The sequence below is a fragment of the Rana temporaria genome, chromosome 2 (genome assembly GCF_905171775.1).
Source record: "Rana temporaria chromosome 2, aRanTem1.1, whole genome shotgun sequence".
Taxonomy (NCBI): Eukaryota; Metazoa; Chordata; class Amphibia; order Anura; family Ranidae; genus Rana; species Rana temporaria.
The window spans coordinates 110,699,999-110,716,097 of NC_053490.1; the positions used below are offsets into that span (position 1 = coordinate 110,699,999).

Genomic DNA, 16,099 nt, shown 5'->3' on the forward strand with positions numbered 1-16,099 from the left:
AAGCTTTAACTGTTGCTAGCATTTCCGATTGCATAGATGCAAGAAAACTTTTCATCATGGTTGCAGCCTCTTTTCCTGACAAAATGTTAATGCATTTGTAGCAGAGGGGTTTTGTATAAGATTTAGGGAGTTTCACCCTACAATTCCCACATTTTTTAGAGGAACTATGCCCTGAAGCGGCAGGAGACTGATTAGAGGCCTCCTGGGCTCCGCTGGGGGATTCTGAAAAGACATAAGAAAATGTACAGCATTACATTGTCTTTCCCCGTAAGACTTCTGGTTTGTACTGGGGAGGAAGGAAGCAGCAAGAGGGGGGTCAGATCCTGCTCTGACCGTTTCCCTGGAAGTCGGGAACTCTCGCTGCTAACCTTCTCCCTTTCCAGGGGGATAAGTACTGACCGACCCCCGACCTGGATCTACCAGCAGCTGCATCCGTCTTCCCATCCTCTTCCATGATGGGGGTTGACAGGGCCTTGGCTGCCGGAACCTTCACACAGGCTTTCCTTAAGCCGACCCACCGCCGCCAACACTGCTCCACGCTGCCAGGAGCTTCCGGGTTGCGCTTCCGGGAACCACCCCTTCCTGCGACGCGGTTCCCTTCTCAGAACGAGGCTTGGAGCGTGGCGTTCACCCGGGTGATTTGAAAGTGGCGGCGGTAACGAGCAATCAGCGATGGCTTGCCTCCCCGCAGCACAGAGCGCTGATGCTCCCTTGGAGCGACCTGCGAGTGGACCCGAAGGCCTACAGGTTAGTTCAGCCCTCCCCGGCCTCCCTAGACCTGTCTCACAGGGGTACCTTCGACCCTCCCCGGTCTCTAGGTTTTAGAAAAAAACAAACATGTCGTTGTGTTGGAGAAACACAATCAATACTGGGGAACAAGGGGATGGGTGGGGCCTTTTAATCTGTCATGTGATTGTGTTTCCTGCAGGGAGGAGCCATCATCTCTCAGGTGCCATCCTGGAAGGTGATGGGAGAAAAATGTTTTAGTCTTGTAAACACCAAATCTGAAAAACACCCAAAGTAGAGAAGTGGTTAAAAAAAAGATGAGTGGGTTTACATCCACTTTAAAATAAGCAAGATTCTATACCTTAGGGAGGGACAACAGCCTGAAGCACTTTCCTACCAAAGGAGAGGTCCTGGCTGGAAAGCATCTGAACTCTAATGTTTTACAAATGCATGAGAGGACCAGACGGCAGCTTTAGAAATTTCTTCCCATGATGCCCCCGCTCTTTCTGCCCACGACGTAGCCATGGATCTCGTTGAATGAGCCCCAATTCTAGAAGGAGGGGTACGATCTGATGCTTTGTATTAGGGTTGTCCCGATACCACTTTTTTTAGGACCGAGTACAAGTACCGATACCGAATACCGATACTTTATTTAAATGTGTCCCCAAATGCAGCCATGTGCCCCCACAAATGAAGCCATGTCCCCCCACTAATGCAGCCACGTCCCGCCCCCCCCCCATATCCAGCCACGTCCCCCCCCCCCCATATCCAGCCACGTCCCCCCCCCCATATCTCCCCCCATATCCAGCCATGTCCCCCCCCCCCCCATATCCAGCCATGTCCCCCTTACCTGCATGCTGCCGCTTGGTTAATACGGGCGGGGAACATTACAGCTTTCATTTGAATAGCTGTAGTGATTCGCGCTGCGCTGCGTATAGACACTCCCCCTTGTTTGGGATTGGACAGTTCACCCGAGCAAGGGGGAGTGTCTATACGTGGAGGGAAACACTACAGCTATTGAAATGAAAGCTGTAATGTTCCCCGCTCGTATTAACCAAGCGGCGGCAGCGGGGATTCGGCGGCATCGGGGGTATTTGCGGGAGTAAAAGTACTCCCGCAAATACTCGGAATCGGTCCCGATAACGATACTAGTATCGGGACAACCCTACTTTGTATGCTTCACAAATAGCTTCCCTAATCCACCTAGCAATAGAGCTTTTAGATGCTTTGACACCTTCTTGGGGCCACTGAACACCAACAGCTGGGAGGATGTCCTAAAACCACTGGATTTCTCCAGGTAAAGCAGAAGACATTTCTTTACATCTAAAATACTAAATCTTTCCTCCTCCGCATTCTTGGGACAGGTACACAAAACTAGGCAGGACTACCTCCTGGGACCTATGAAAGTTTGAAGATACTTTGGGCAAATAGAAAGGATCAGGCCTAATCACTACCCTGTCCTCTAGAATCCTCAGGAAGGGGTCTTTACAGGAAAGACTGTAGATCAGAAATCCTTCTTCCTGACGCAATAGCCAAAAGGAAGGAAATTAGGGCCGAAACTAATCGATTAATCGACAAAACGATTATGAAATTAATTGATTACAATTTTCATAATCGATTAATCGGCCAGTAACATAATGGGGTTAAAAACTAAAATTAGCCCTTTATAGTACAAAAAAGCAAATCGCTACGGTAATTATTACTTTCACTGTCCCACAGTAAAAAAATTAACCCCTTACAGTAGCGATTATTTGCCCTTTTTGTACTTTTTTGTTTTTTTAACCCCATTATGTTACTTAACATCTCAGGCCTCAGGCCTTGGCCTTGGTGCTTTTTGCAGAAACACACTACAGTTCAGTTACATGTTTTCCTATGGGACACGTGCACATCCATGATTCTTTTCCGGCTGCTGCGTATTTGGAAAGGGCAAGGAGTTTAACGCAAAACGGTGCTATTTTTTTGGTTCAATATACTTCAATGGAGAAGCTGCAGAAAAGCATGTAATGTGTTTTTGCGGCAATTTGTGTTTTGTAATCTGCCCAACAACAAATTGGCTAATATCCGATTAATCTAAATAATAATCGGCCAACTAATCGATTATGAAAATAATCGTTAGTTGCAGCCCTAAAGGAAATCTTTAACCACTTCATTACCCAGCCATAGTCAAATGACGTCCAGATGGGATCTCCCATCCTGGGTGGACGTCATCGGTTGGCCTGGCTGTGCCAACAGCCGTAGGTATACGTCAGCCGCTTTAAGAGCTATATGGGGAGCGCGTGGCTGGCGGCCACTATGTCCACCTGCGATCTTTCCTCAGAGCCAGAACGGTGATCTGTCAATGCAAACAGATCCCTGTTCCGACAAGCAAAAGAGAAAGCGAGAGAGAAACCTAGGGATTAGGAACAGTGAATTCTGTACTCTGTCCGTACTCCCCTCCCCCCACAGTCGGGCCCCTTTCACACTGGGGCACTTCTAAACTGATAAGCACTTTCGAAGAGCTTTCTATTCATTTAATGGTTCCCCCCCCACTACCCTGCCCAAATGTGAAAGCATTCATTGATTTTAATGGAAATAAGTGTGAGCTTTTCAGGCGCTTTTTTTTTTTTACATGAAAGGGTTCTTAGAAACACTCCCAGGGAACACTTAACCCCTTGATCAGCCCCCCTAGTGTTAACCCCTTCCCTGCCAGTGATATTTATAAAGTAATCAGTGGCCATTTATAGCTCTGATCGGTTTATAAATGTCACTGGTCCCAAAAGTGTCAAAATTTGTCTGCTGCAATGTCCCAAAAAAAAAAACACCCATTACTAGTATAAAAAAAAATAAAACCCATAAATCTATCCCCCCGATTTTGTAGACCAACTTTTGCGCAAACCAATATAAGCTTACTGCAATTTTTTAGCAAACATGTAGTAAGTAGATTTACATAGTGGGCAAGAATGAAAGAACTGAGCAAGAATTTATTTTTCTCCTTTTTGGATAGTTATTATAGCAAACAGTTAATACAGGGCACCGGCGATAGGACCGCGGCGCCCACTCACATACAACAGCAGGGAGCAGACATTGTACATTAGATAGGAGCCCCCTGACTGGCGAACCCGAACCACTTCCCCGCCAAAATACACAGAGCAAGACCGGAGCCCTCCTTACCGTGTGTGTCTGGACACCGGCCTCCTGGGCAGCTATAGTAAAAAAAGAGAGAAAATTTCCTGTCACACATCCGTCTCCTCCACTTATACACTCCGACCCGCGCTCCTTACCTCATTAGCTTAATTGGTTCTCTGCGTGTTAACGTAGTCCTCAGAGTAGCCGGCCACTGATATGCCTGTGCCGTTACCGTTATCGTTACCCCGCTCCTGTCCCAGACTAACAACTGTGTGTAAAGTTCAAGTTTACGAAGTACTGCTATAATCAAAACCAGCCACTAGATGTCAGCCTAGCACCGCTACATTCATGTTGAGGGATTCCACACGCGATGCCTTTCTGTTTAACCACTAGAGGAAATTTCTATATTTTTATAACACGTGTAAAAATCAGCATTTTTTACCTATAAAATGACCCCAAATCCCAAGAACATTGTATATTTTCTGAAAGCAGTGGCCCTGTAGAATAAAAAGATAGCTGCTGCAATTTTTTATGTTGTTCAATATTTGCGCAACTGTTTATCAAACGTGAAAAAGTGATACTACAGCGCTAATATGTCAAATACAAAAGAAAACCAACAACAAGGATAACCAAATAATTAAAGCTGCATACATAAAAAATAGTGTACTAAACTAATAAAAAACTGTGATGCGATGTAATGATGCGCTGAAATCAACCCTACATGCTGTACAGTGAGAAAGGTAAATAATATGAACCTAAATAGGTACTAAAAATACATAAAAAAGTGCCAATGTGATAAAAGCAACAATATGCATATCATAGTCCATTCAACTGAACTGGATAAGAAGTGATGGTAATCTCCTGTGATACTGAATTCTTTCCACACTGCTTCACCCGACCACTTGCATACGACACTTCCTTAACCAAAAGGACGACTCATATAGAAAAATGAACGACAAAACAAGACCTCATTGCGCAATATGAAGCGCCAAATAGAGAAAAAGCACGACAGCGATACGATCGCACACACGAATCCTCTGGACAAAACAGACGTGCAGCCTCGCTCAGTGTAATGATCTCCTCATGCGGTGTACGACACCTTGGGGGAGGAGCCGAGTGACGCGATCGAAGGTCGCTGTGCCAGCAAATCCCTGTGCTGGCTCTCGTGCACGCGATCTCGCGTGCCTGGCGGTGATCGTGCCAACCGACCACGCGCATCAGGTCCCCTGCTGTGCACCCCTGCGCGCACCCTCTAGCAGCTCTCCTGGGCAAAGCCATATCCGTACGGGATTTTGCCCAGGAGAGCCATTCTGCAGCAATAAATGTACGTGAGCTGGCCGGAAACCAGTTAAGCAGCGCTTTTCAGCTGCTAGCAGGGAACTTTGAACCCCCAAGAAGGAGCTTCCAAATCGCTTTTTATGCGCTTCGGAAGCGCTGCCCATTCAAAATCAATGGGCAGGGTGTTTTGGGAGCTCTAAATACAGCTCTTCCAACCCGCCCCAAAGATGCTGCTTGCTGGACTTTTCGGAACGTCCCGCAAGTGCGCCATCCCAGTGTGAAAAGTCACACTGGAATCAATGAGAGGCGTTTTTCAGGCGCTTAGCAGAGGCTATTTCCAGCTCTAAAGCACCTGGAAAACCACCCCAGTGTGAAAGGGGTCTAAAGGTAGATTTAGACGTGCATCTAAATCGGTGGTTCTCAACCTCAGTCCTCAAGTACCCCCAACAGTCCATGTTGTGGGAATTTCTCTTAGATAAAATAGCTGTCCAAAATACCAAGCCATTGACTGTGATTTAAAGCACCTGTGCAAGATGAAGGAAAACCTGCAAACATGGTATGTTGGGGGTACTTGAGGACCGAGGTTAAGAACCACTGCCCTAAATCTCCCTTGCCTACTGACAGGAGGTGAGGAAGAGATGTGATGCCTCCTCACCACCTGTTTTAACTCCCTTTTATTGCCAACAAACGTGTGCATTGCACGCAGTTGCAGGGCGTTTGCCATGGGGGTATCCATCACCTGCTAAATGCAGCTTAATGGGGGCCGTTGGCAGGCAGCAAAAACACAGCTCAACCATGCATTTTTTTTAAAAAAAGGCCTAAAAACCTTTACTATTGCAGCCGTTAGTTTATGTTTAATTCCAAAGACCTGAACTAGTTAAAGAGAATGTATTGTGCTTTTGTATATTTTCATTATTTTCTAGACTAAACAATACAAGTTAATCAGATATATTTTGCAGAATAGCGCTGTGTAATCAAAATTAACCACTTCAATACCAAGCTTTAAAACCCACCTCCATACCGGGCCTATTCTGGCACTTCTCTTCTGCATGTACAAATCATCATTCTTTTGCTAGAAAATTACTCAGAACCCCCAAACATTATATATGTTTTTTTAGCAGACACCCTAGGGAATAAAATGGCGGTCATTGCAACTTTTTATCTTGCACGGTATTTGCGCAATAATTTTTAAAACTCCTTTTTTTTGTAAAAAAATAAATGGTTTCATGAATTAAAAAATAACAAAACAGTAAAGTTAGCCTAATTATTTTTGTAAAATATGAAAGATGATGTCACGCCGAGTAAATAGATATCCAACATGTCATGCTTTAAAATTGCGCACACTCATGGAATGGCGCCAAATTTCGTCATATCACATGTGTGGTTCGTCATGTCACATGTGTGGTTTGAACGACGTTTACATACGTGGGCGGGACTTACGTGTGCGTTCGGTTCTGAGCGCGAGCTACCGGGGACAGGGGCATTTTAATTTATTTATTTATTTATTTTTTATTTTACTTATTTATTAATTTTTTACACTTTTTTTTTTTACATTTTTTTTTTCGATCGCTTTTATTCCTATTACAAGGAATGTAAACATCCCTTGTAATAGGAATAGTGTGTGACAGGTCCTCTTTAAGGAGAGATGCGGGGTCAATAAGACCCCACATCTCTCCTCCAGGCTGGAAAGAATGAGATCGTGAAAAAAAATTCACAGATCTCATTCTTACTAGCCGCAATTGCGGTTTGTTTACTTACAGGTACTCAGGCGTGACGTCATCACATCGCGCCCAGGCCTCCGACGGTCATAGAGATGACTGGTGACCATCTGGTCACCAGTTATCTCTATGCTTCACATCCGGCGGACGGCGATCATCTCTCTCCGGGCCCCCGATGGCACAGGAGAGCCCGGAGAAGCACCGGATGGCGGCGGGAAGGGGGGGATGTCCCCTCCCGCCGCCTATAAGAACGATCAAGCGGCAGGCATCATTTAGATATGCCCGCACAAATTACAGGACGTCATATGACGTCCACCCGGGATAAGAGATCCCCTTTTTGGACGTCATATGACGGCGTGCGGTTTTGAAGTGGTTAAACAAATGCACAGCCAATGAGAGCACAGCAAGAGCATCAACACAACACACACACTATGTAGCCATCACGGACAATCTGGGAAATATTAATGCATGTCAAAGATGAAAAATAGTACAAGCAGCTCTTTCAGTTTGGGTTTTAGCCAACAAATGTGTTAAAGCAGAACTAAACTGTATATGAGCGCCACAAAGCGAAAAAACCCTTTAACCGCTTCCCAACGGCCGCACGCCGATATATGTTGGCAGAATGGCACTGGCAGGCAAATGGGCATACCTGTACGTCCCTTTAAATTTGTCGCCCAGGGGGCGCTCCCTCACCCGTCACGTGCCCCGTGAACTCATTGTTCCAGGGCAGCCCGCGATTGTGGTCGGGACAGGAAGAACAGGGAGATGCCGATGTAAACATGGCATTTCCCTGTTCTTCCTAGTGACAGGACAGTGATCTCTGCTCCCTGTGATCGGGAGCAGAGATCACTGATGTGTCACTCATAGCCCATCCCCCTTACAGTTACATCCCCCATCCCCCTTGGACACACTTAACCCCTTCATTGCTCCCTGGTGGTTAACCCCTTCATTGCCAGTTACATTTTTACAGTAATCAGTGCATTTTTATAGCACTAATCGCTGTATAAATGACAATGGTTGCAAAAATGTGTCAAAAGTGTACGATGTGTCCGCCATAAAGTTGCAGTCACGATAAAAATCACTGATCGCTGCCATTACTAGTAAAAAAAAAAATAATAATAATAATAAAAATGCCATAAAACTACCCCCTATTTTCTAGACGCTATAACTTTTGTGCAAACCAATCACTATACGCTTATTGCGATATTTATTTATTTTTTACCAAAAATATGTAGAAGAATACATATCGGCCTAAACTGAGGAAAAAATTAGTTTTAAAAAAAAATTGGGATATTTATTATAGCAAAAAGTAAAAGATAATGGGGGTTATTCACGAAAGGCAAATCCACTTTGCACTACAAGTGCAAACTAAAAGTGCCAAGTGCACTTAAAATTGCACTGAAAGTGCACTTGGAAGTGCAGTCGCTGTAAATCTGAGGGGTAGATCTGAAATGAATGGAAGATATACTGATTTTATTATCCAATCATGTGCAAGCTAAAATGCTGTTTTTTATTTTCCTTGCATGTCCCCCTCGGATCTACAGCGACTGCACTTCCAAATGCACTTTCAGTGCAATTTCAAGTGCACTTTACACTTGTAGTTTGCACTTGTAGTGCAAAGTGGATTTTTCTTTAGTAAGTAACCCCCATTGTGTTTTTTTTTTTTCAAAATTGTCCCTCTTCTTTTGTTTATAGCGCAAAAAAAGAAAAATCGCAGAGATGATCAAATGCCACCAAAAGAAAGCTCTATTTGTGGGAAAAGAAGGGCGTCAATTTTATTTGGGTACAACGTTGCAAGACCGAGCAATTGTCGGTTAAAGCGGCGCAGTGCCGAATCGCAAAAAGGGGCCCGGTCCTTTGGCAGATAAATGGTCCGGGCTGAAGTGGTTAATTTATTTTAAAAAGTGAGAGTAAACTCCCATGTTTGAATTTTACCTATAGGTTTACCTACTGTATAAGGCTTACCTATAAGGCTTACCTATAAGGCTTACCTGTAAGGTACTGTAAATATCTCCTAAACGTGCACGGTTTAGGAGATATTTACTGTACATGCAGCTGGTGGCGTCACCGGTGCATGCGTTCTGAAGGAACGGCATATCTGTGCCATTCAATCAGAGTCCTGTGAGTCCCCTGCCGTAAACGGCAGCTCCGGTGCACACGAGGGATGTCATCTCGGCTCTGGCCACTTACACAGCCAACAAAATGTTAAGCACTACGATACATGTTTAAAGCTGAATCACAGGTATGGATTTTGTTGCATGGTTACAATTAGCGCTACCACCATAGAAGCCCCTTAGTAGATTGGGTTCTCTGTTCTTTGCCTCAACCCTGCGAACAACCTTGTCCCCTCTTACACACCAAGTTAAGCAAACGAAGAGTGTAATACTTTTGGGCGCACAAAGATAAATACTCTGCATACAATTATAATTTAGGAATACCAGGAAGTAGACACCAGACTGATAAGTGGTAACAGAACTTAATATATTGTTACCAATTGAAGTAAATGGCATAGGGTTCATAAATATGCAAATAGAGAGTTCAGTCTATCACAATTCACTACTAGACAATATATTCACTATATTACAGCAGTTTGGTGATGAGTTTTATATAGTTGAATGGTTTAGGCAACACATCAGGCAACCTACAAATCAGCATAAAGCAATGGCATAGCTAACATTAACTGAAATTGTGAATGGTGCTGTAGGAATGACAATGCTAAAACCCAGGTCTTACTACAGAGGTACCCCTTTTATGGGCATCAAATTAATCCTTGTGGAGCAGATATCTAAAAAGACAGTCCTTTGCCCTATTTTTTCAGTTGGCTAGAATTGGGGCCCAGTCTTTATGGTGGTGCACATGAGTACAGTCCGAGCAAAGTCTGCATGCAGTGATAAGGGCTGCTAGTCAAATGTCCAGTCTCAGTTTCTACTAGTAGCAACAGGTCAATGACAGCATTGCCCTCTCACCAAGTGCAGCGATACAGCCACAACATTCCCACTGTTCAAACATCCTCTGTACCTGCTTGGAGTGGCCTCGTTCTCAGACTAGAACTAATCAGCAGCCCATGTCTATGAATCCACTATCTTTGGTCACAGCACACAAAGCTTTGATCTGTGGCCCAGGCCACCAGCTTGTGCATAGATGCCAGGCAGAGGGGTAACTGCATGCACTCTTGTCCTCTTACATTGCGGCGCTTGTGCACGCCCCCAGGGGCATGCAGCATGGCGATCAGTGGTGATCTATGATACAGATACAGATACAGCACATCACTGATCAGGGTAAAGAGCTGACGATGTAGGCTCTTTACTATAGGACCAGTTGTGTCTAATCACAGCTGTTCACATATGCCAGTTATCAGCATTTCCTTTCCTAAGCGCTATCAGTGTCTGAGGAAAGGAAAGACGATAACCGGCTTTCCAGTTACTGGGGAACATTTACACTGATAATCAGGGCACTGATCATCAGTGCCCTGATGATCAGTGCAGCCCCATCAGTGCCCATAAGTGCAACATATCAGTGTCCATCAATGCAAAAAATCAGTGCCCATCAGTGCAGCATATCAATTCAGCCTCATCAGTGCCAATCAATGCAGCCTATCTGTGCCCATCCATGAAGCCTATCAGTGGCCATCAGTGCAGCCTCCTCAGCACACATCAGTGAAGAAATAAGATTACTTATTTGCAAAATTGCGTATATATATATATATATATATATACACACATTTTTGTGTTTGTTTTTGCAAAAAAATAAAATAAAACACTGGTGATTGAATACCACCAAAAGAAAATGTTATCTGTCTCAACAAATATATATATATTTCATATAGGTACAGTGTTTACAGTGTTGCATGACCATGCAATTGTCATTTTAAGTGTGACAGTGCTGAAAGCTGAAAATTGGCCTGGGAAAAAATAGGGTAAAAGTGCCCGGTATTGAAGTGGTTAAAGTTTAACCAAAGGCAAAACATTTTTTTTTTTAAATTTCATTTTGGACAGAGTTGAGAGGAATTACAACACCAATCAGGTTTTTATTGCTGTCTATAACACTGTAATTCACCCTCCTTACGATATACAAAATGAAAAAGTTTTGCCTTTAGTTCTACTTTAAGTTGGTCAACAAAGGGTGCCACTTAAACTCCAAACTTTCTGCATTAATCAATGGCTAACACAGTACAACACTACTACTACATTTCCAGACCTAAAATTAGCTTTTTTAAAGGGTTTAAAGGTTTGTTTTTTATTTTCTAAATAGGTTCCTTTAACGACTTGAGATCCACGCTATAGACAAAAGACGTCTACAGCGCGGCTCTGAAGTGCCGAGTGGACGTCTTTGGACGTCTTTTTCTGTGCATTACCCGTGCGTGCCACTGGGGGGCGCACATCGGGTAAACACTGTGCAGGCGCATCGCTGGGAAGCCGATGCGTGTACCTGGCAGCCGCGATGTCCGCCGGGTACACGCGATTGTCGGTGACAGCAGGGACGTGGAGCTCTGTGTGTAAACACAGATCCACGTCCTGTCAGGGAGAGAGGAGACCGATCTGTGTCCCTTGTACATAGGGACACAGCATCGGTCACCTCCCCCAGTCAGTCCCCTCCCCCCACACAGTTAGAACACACCCAGGTAATACATTTAACCCCTTCCTCACCCCCTAGTGGTTAACCCCTTCCCTGCCAGTCACATTTATACAGTAATTAGTGCATTTTCATAGCACTGATTGCTGTATAAATTTGAATTGTCCCAAATTTGTGTCAAAGTGTCCGATATGTCCGTCGCAATATCGCAGGCCTGACAAAAAAAACGCAGATCGTCGCCATTACTAGTAAAAAATAAAGGAATAAAAAATAAATCATAAATCTATCCCCTATTTTGTAGGTGCTATAACTTTTGCGCAAACCGATCAAATACGCTTATTGCGATTTTTTTTTTTAACAAAAATATGTAGAAGAATACGTATTGGCCAAAACCGAGGAAAATAATATAAAAAAAAAAATTGGGATATTATTATAACAAAAAGTAAAAAATATTGGCCCAGATTCAGAGAGCAATTGCGTCTGCGTAACCATAGTTACGCAGCGCAATTGCTTACTTGCGCCGGCGTATCGAATGCTCCTGATTCAGGAACCTCGATACGCCGACTGCAGCCTAAGATATGCCTGGCATAAGGCTCTTATGCCGTCATATCTTAGGATGCATTCTTACGCAGTCCGCTAGGTGGCGTTCCCGTAGTGGTCAGCGTAGAGTATGCAAATTGCATACTAACGCCGATTCACAACCGTACGCGCGCCCTGCGTACGCAGTTTACGTCGTTTGCGTACGTCGGTTTTTGCGTAAGGCTGCTCCTGCTAATAGCAGGGGCAGCCAATTCTACGTATACCCGTCGTTCCCGCGTCGCAAAGTTAAAATTTTACGTCGTTTGCGTAAGTGAATCGTGAATGGCGCTGGACGCCATTCACGTTCACTTTGAAGCAAATGACGTCCTTGCGACGTCATTTACCGCAATGCACGTCGGGAAAGTTTCCCGACGGAGCATGCGCACTACGCTCGGCGTGGGAACGCGCCTAATTTAAATGATCCACGCCCCCTACGGGATCATTTAAATTACGCGCCCTTACGCCGGGCAGTTTTCCGGAGCGCACACGCAATTTACAGAGCTACTGCTCCGTGAATCAAGCGTAGCGCAGGAAATTTACGGAGGCGCAGCGGCAAAACGGTGCGATGCGCCTCCGTAAAAAATGGGCAAAGCTACCTGAATCTGGGCCATTGTGTTTTTTTTTCAAATTTTCTGTCTTTTTTTGTTTATAGCGCAAAAAATAAAAATCTCAGAGATGATCAAATACCACCAAAAGAAAGCTCTATTTGTGGGAAAAAAATGATAAAAATATAATTTGGGTACAGTGTTGTATGACAGCGCAATTGTCATTCAAAATGCGTCAGCGCTGAAAGCTGAAAATTGGTCTGGACACCAAGGGGGTTTAAGTGCCCAGTAATGAAGTGGTTAAGCTAGTGCATTGTTGGTTCACTTACCCTTTTCTTCGATTTCTCTTCTAAATGTTTTTTTTCTTATTCTGAATTTCTCACTTCCTGTTTCTCCACAGTAAACTTGCCACCATCATCCGAGCAGTGTTTAGTCAGCCAGAACAGCTTACTGAAGAGCTTACTGAGGAGGAACAGGAAGTGAGAAATTCAGACAAAGAAAACAAAGCAAAAAAACATTTAAAAGGGAAATTGAAGGAAAAGGTAAGTGAATTCAGCAATGCACTAGCTTAAAGGAACCTATTTAGAAAATAAAAAACCTTTACAACCCCTTTAAGTTAAAGTGATACTAAAGTCAAATTTTATTGGCTTAAAAATAACAAACATGTCACACTTACCTGCTCTGGGCAGTGGTTTTGCACAGAGTAGCCCTGATCATCCTCTTCTTGGGTCCCTCTTTGGCACTCCTGGCCCCTCCTTCCTGCTGAGTGCCCAACAGCAAGCTGCTTGCTATGGGAGCACCTCAGTTGAACAAAGCGCTGCATGTCCTTTCAGACACAGGGCCCCGGCCCCCGCCTCTGCTCCCTTTTCTTACCTCATTGGCTCGCTGACTTTATTTCACAGCAGCAGGAGCCAATGAGAAGGGAGAGTCCTGGACAGCTGAGTCCACATTGCTGGATCTAGATGGGATTCAGGTAAGTATTAGGGGCTGAGGGGGAGGCTGCTGCACACAAAGGGTTTTTTATCCTAATGCATAGAATGTATTAACCACTTCAGCTTCGAAAGGTTTACCCCCTTTATGACCAGGCCATTTTTTTGCAAAACGGCAGTTATTTTAATACAAATAGAGCTCTCTTTTGGTGATCACCTCTGCGGTTTTTATTTTGTGCGCTTTAAACACATCCAATAAATAAAATGTAAAACATTTCTTCATCAATTTAGGCCAATATGTATTCAATATGTATTCTGCTACATATTTTTGGCAAAAAATCCCAATAAGCGTATATTGATTGGTTTGCGCAAAAGTTATAGCATCTACAAACTATATATTTTTTATGTATTTTTTTTTGTTTTACTAGTAATGGTGGTGACCAACGACTTATAACGAGACTGCGACATTGCAGTGTACACATCGTACACTATGTGACACTGATACTAATGACACTGGCAGAGAAGGGGTTAGCATCAGGGGTCATCAAAGGGATAAATGTGTTCCTAGGGAATGCTTTGTAACTGTGGGGGGGGGGGTGTTTTAACTGTGGGAAGACAGAGATTTGTGTTCCTGCTTGGCAGAAACTCAGGATCTCTGTCTTTCCTACTAACAGAATGGCGATTTGCCTTTGTTTGCATTGGAACTATCGGCGAGTCCCGGTGCAAAATCACATACCTGTACGTGATTTCACGCAGAGGAGCCAGCGCCCCGCAATACATTTACGTGGGGCGGTCGGCAAGAGGTTAATGCCGCGTACACACGATCGGGTTTCTCGGCGGTGAAAACACAGCCGAGAAACCTGACGGGAAAACTGAGGACCGGCTTGGTCCCTTTTCCCCGTGTACACACAGCCATATTTTCTCTTAGGCCCCGTACACACGAGAGGATATCCGCTGGAAACGGTCCGCCGGACCGTTTCCAGCGGATAATTCCTCTGCCGGATTTGGATCTGATGGCTGTACACACCATCAGATCGAAATCCGCGCGGAATACATCCGCAGTAACGTGTCGCGCCGTGGCCGCGACGATGACGCGGCGACGTGCGCGACGCTGGAAGGTAAATACTTCCACGCATGCGTCGAATCAATACGACGCATGCGAGGGAGGGGAGCGGACGGACTGATCCGGTGAGTCTGTACAGACGACCGGATCAGTCCGCTGGACTGGATTCAAGCGGATAGATTTCTTAGCATGCTAAGAAATTTTTATCCGCTGGAAATCCGTCGGCTGGAGAAATCTCCGCCGAAAAATGTCCGCTAGGCCGTACACACGACCGGATTTGTCTGCTGGAACTCATCTGCGGATCAATCCCAGCGGATAGATCCGGTCGTGTGTACGAGGCCTAAGTCAAGAAAACCATCCGTGTGTAGGCTCCACCTCAGTGTTTCCCTATGGGAAAGCTGCCGAGAAAAAAAAACGCTGCGATTCGCGAGGAGAAAAATTAAAACATGTTCTAAATTTTCTTGGTGTGATTCTCACGGTTTTCTCGTCGGGAAAACTGCTGGAGAGCCTACACACGGCCGGTTTTTCTCGTCCAAGAGAAAACATGACAGTTTTCCCGATGTGAAAACTGATCGTGTGTATGCGGCATACGATAAAAAAACCTTCTGCCTTTACAACCACTTTATAAAATCTGTACTTTCTTCTTGGTGACCCAGAATGATACAATGGGCCACATTCTCAGCAGAGTTACGACGGTGTATCTCAGGAAACACCGTTGTATCTCTGTTTTTTGGCCCGGGTATCTATGCGAGTGATTCCTAGAATCATTTTCGCATAGATACGGCCAAGATCCGACAGGTGTAAGTCACTTACACTGTCGGATCTTAAATGTAATTCGCCGCCGGCCACTAGGTGGCGTTTACATTCAGGTCTCATTTGTTTATGCAAATGAGCCTGATACGCCGATTCCCGAATGAATTTGCGTCGTGTAGCCGTCGCTTACGTCGTTTGCGTAAGCGTAAGGTTACCCCTGCTATATGAGGGGTAACCTTACGCCAGTCCGCCGTATGCCATGTTAAGTATGGCGTCGGGTCCGCGTCGTCTTTTCCCGTCGGGTACGTCGTTTTCCTAAGTCGTTCTTGAATACGACTTTACGTCAATGACGCACACATCGGCGTCATTGACGTTTTCCGTCGAGAACTGGAGCATGCGCACTGGGCTATTTTAAGCCCAGCGCATGCGCAGTTCGATCGGCAGGGGGGCGCGCTTAATTTAAATACAAGCCGCCCCCTTTGAATTACGCGGGGATACGCCGGGCCTTTTACACTACGCCGCCGCAAACTACGGAGCAAGTGCTTGAGGAATACGGCACTTGCTCCAGTAAGTTGCGGCGGCGTAGTGTAAATGGCTTACGCTACGCCCGCCGCAAAAGTACGAGAATCTGGCCCATGGTATAGATTTGATACATTTGCTACATTTTATAGGATACTTTTTTGTCCCAAAATGATATGGAGGATAAAAGCACAGTAACATAGTTGATATTATAAACTTAAAAAAAAAAAAAGCTAAAACTGACACCACGGACAGATGCAAAGAGGAAGTGGTATGAGGCACTCTGTCAGCTTCTGCGTTTTGTGTCACTCT

At 44.8% G+C, this 16,099-nt stretch overlaps 1 protein-coding gene across 2 annotated transcripts in view; it reads right to left on the bottom strand.

Annotated features, from left to right (window-relative positions):
- The window catches only part of LOC120929373 (protein D7-like), an 81,741-nt gene extending 77,646 nt beyond the window's left edge, over positions 1–4,095 (bottom strand). Inside the window, exons 1-2 of one of the 2 annotated variants that reach the window (XM_040340758.1) lie at positions 3,987–4,094; positions 3,877–3,908 (exon numbers count right to left, since the gene is read on the bottom strand). The gene's annotated coding sequence lies outside the window, so the exon portion shown is untranslated. Of the gene's footprint in view, positions 1–3,876; positions 3,909–3,986 lie in introns of both variants that reach the window. The other variant, XM_040340759.1, reaches the window with a different exon arrangement.
- Between the last annotated feature and the right edge of the window lie 12,004 nt (positions 4,096–16,099).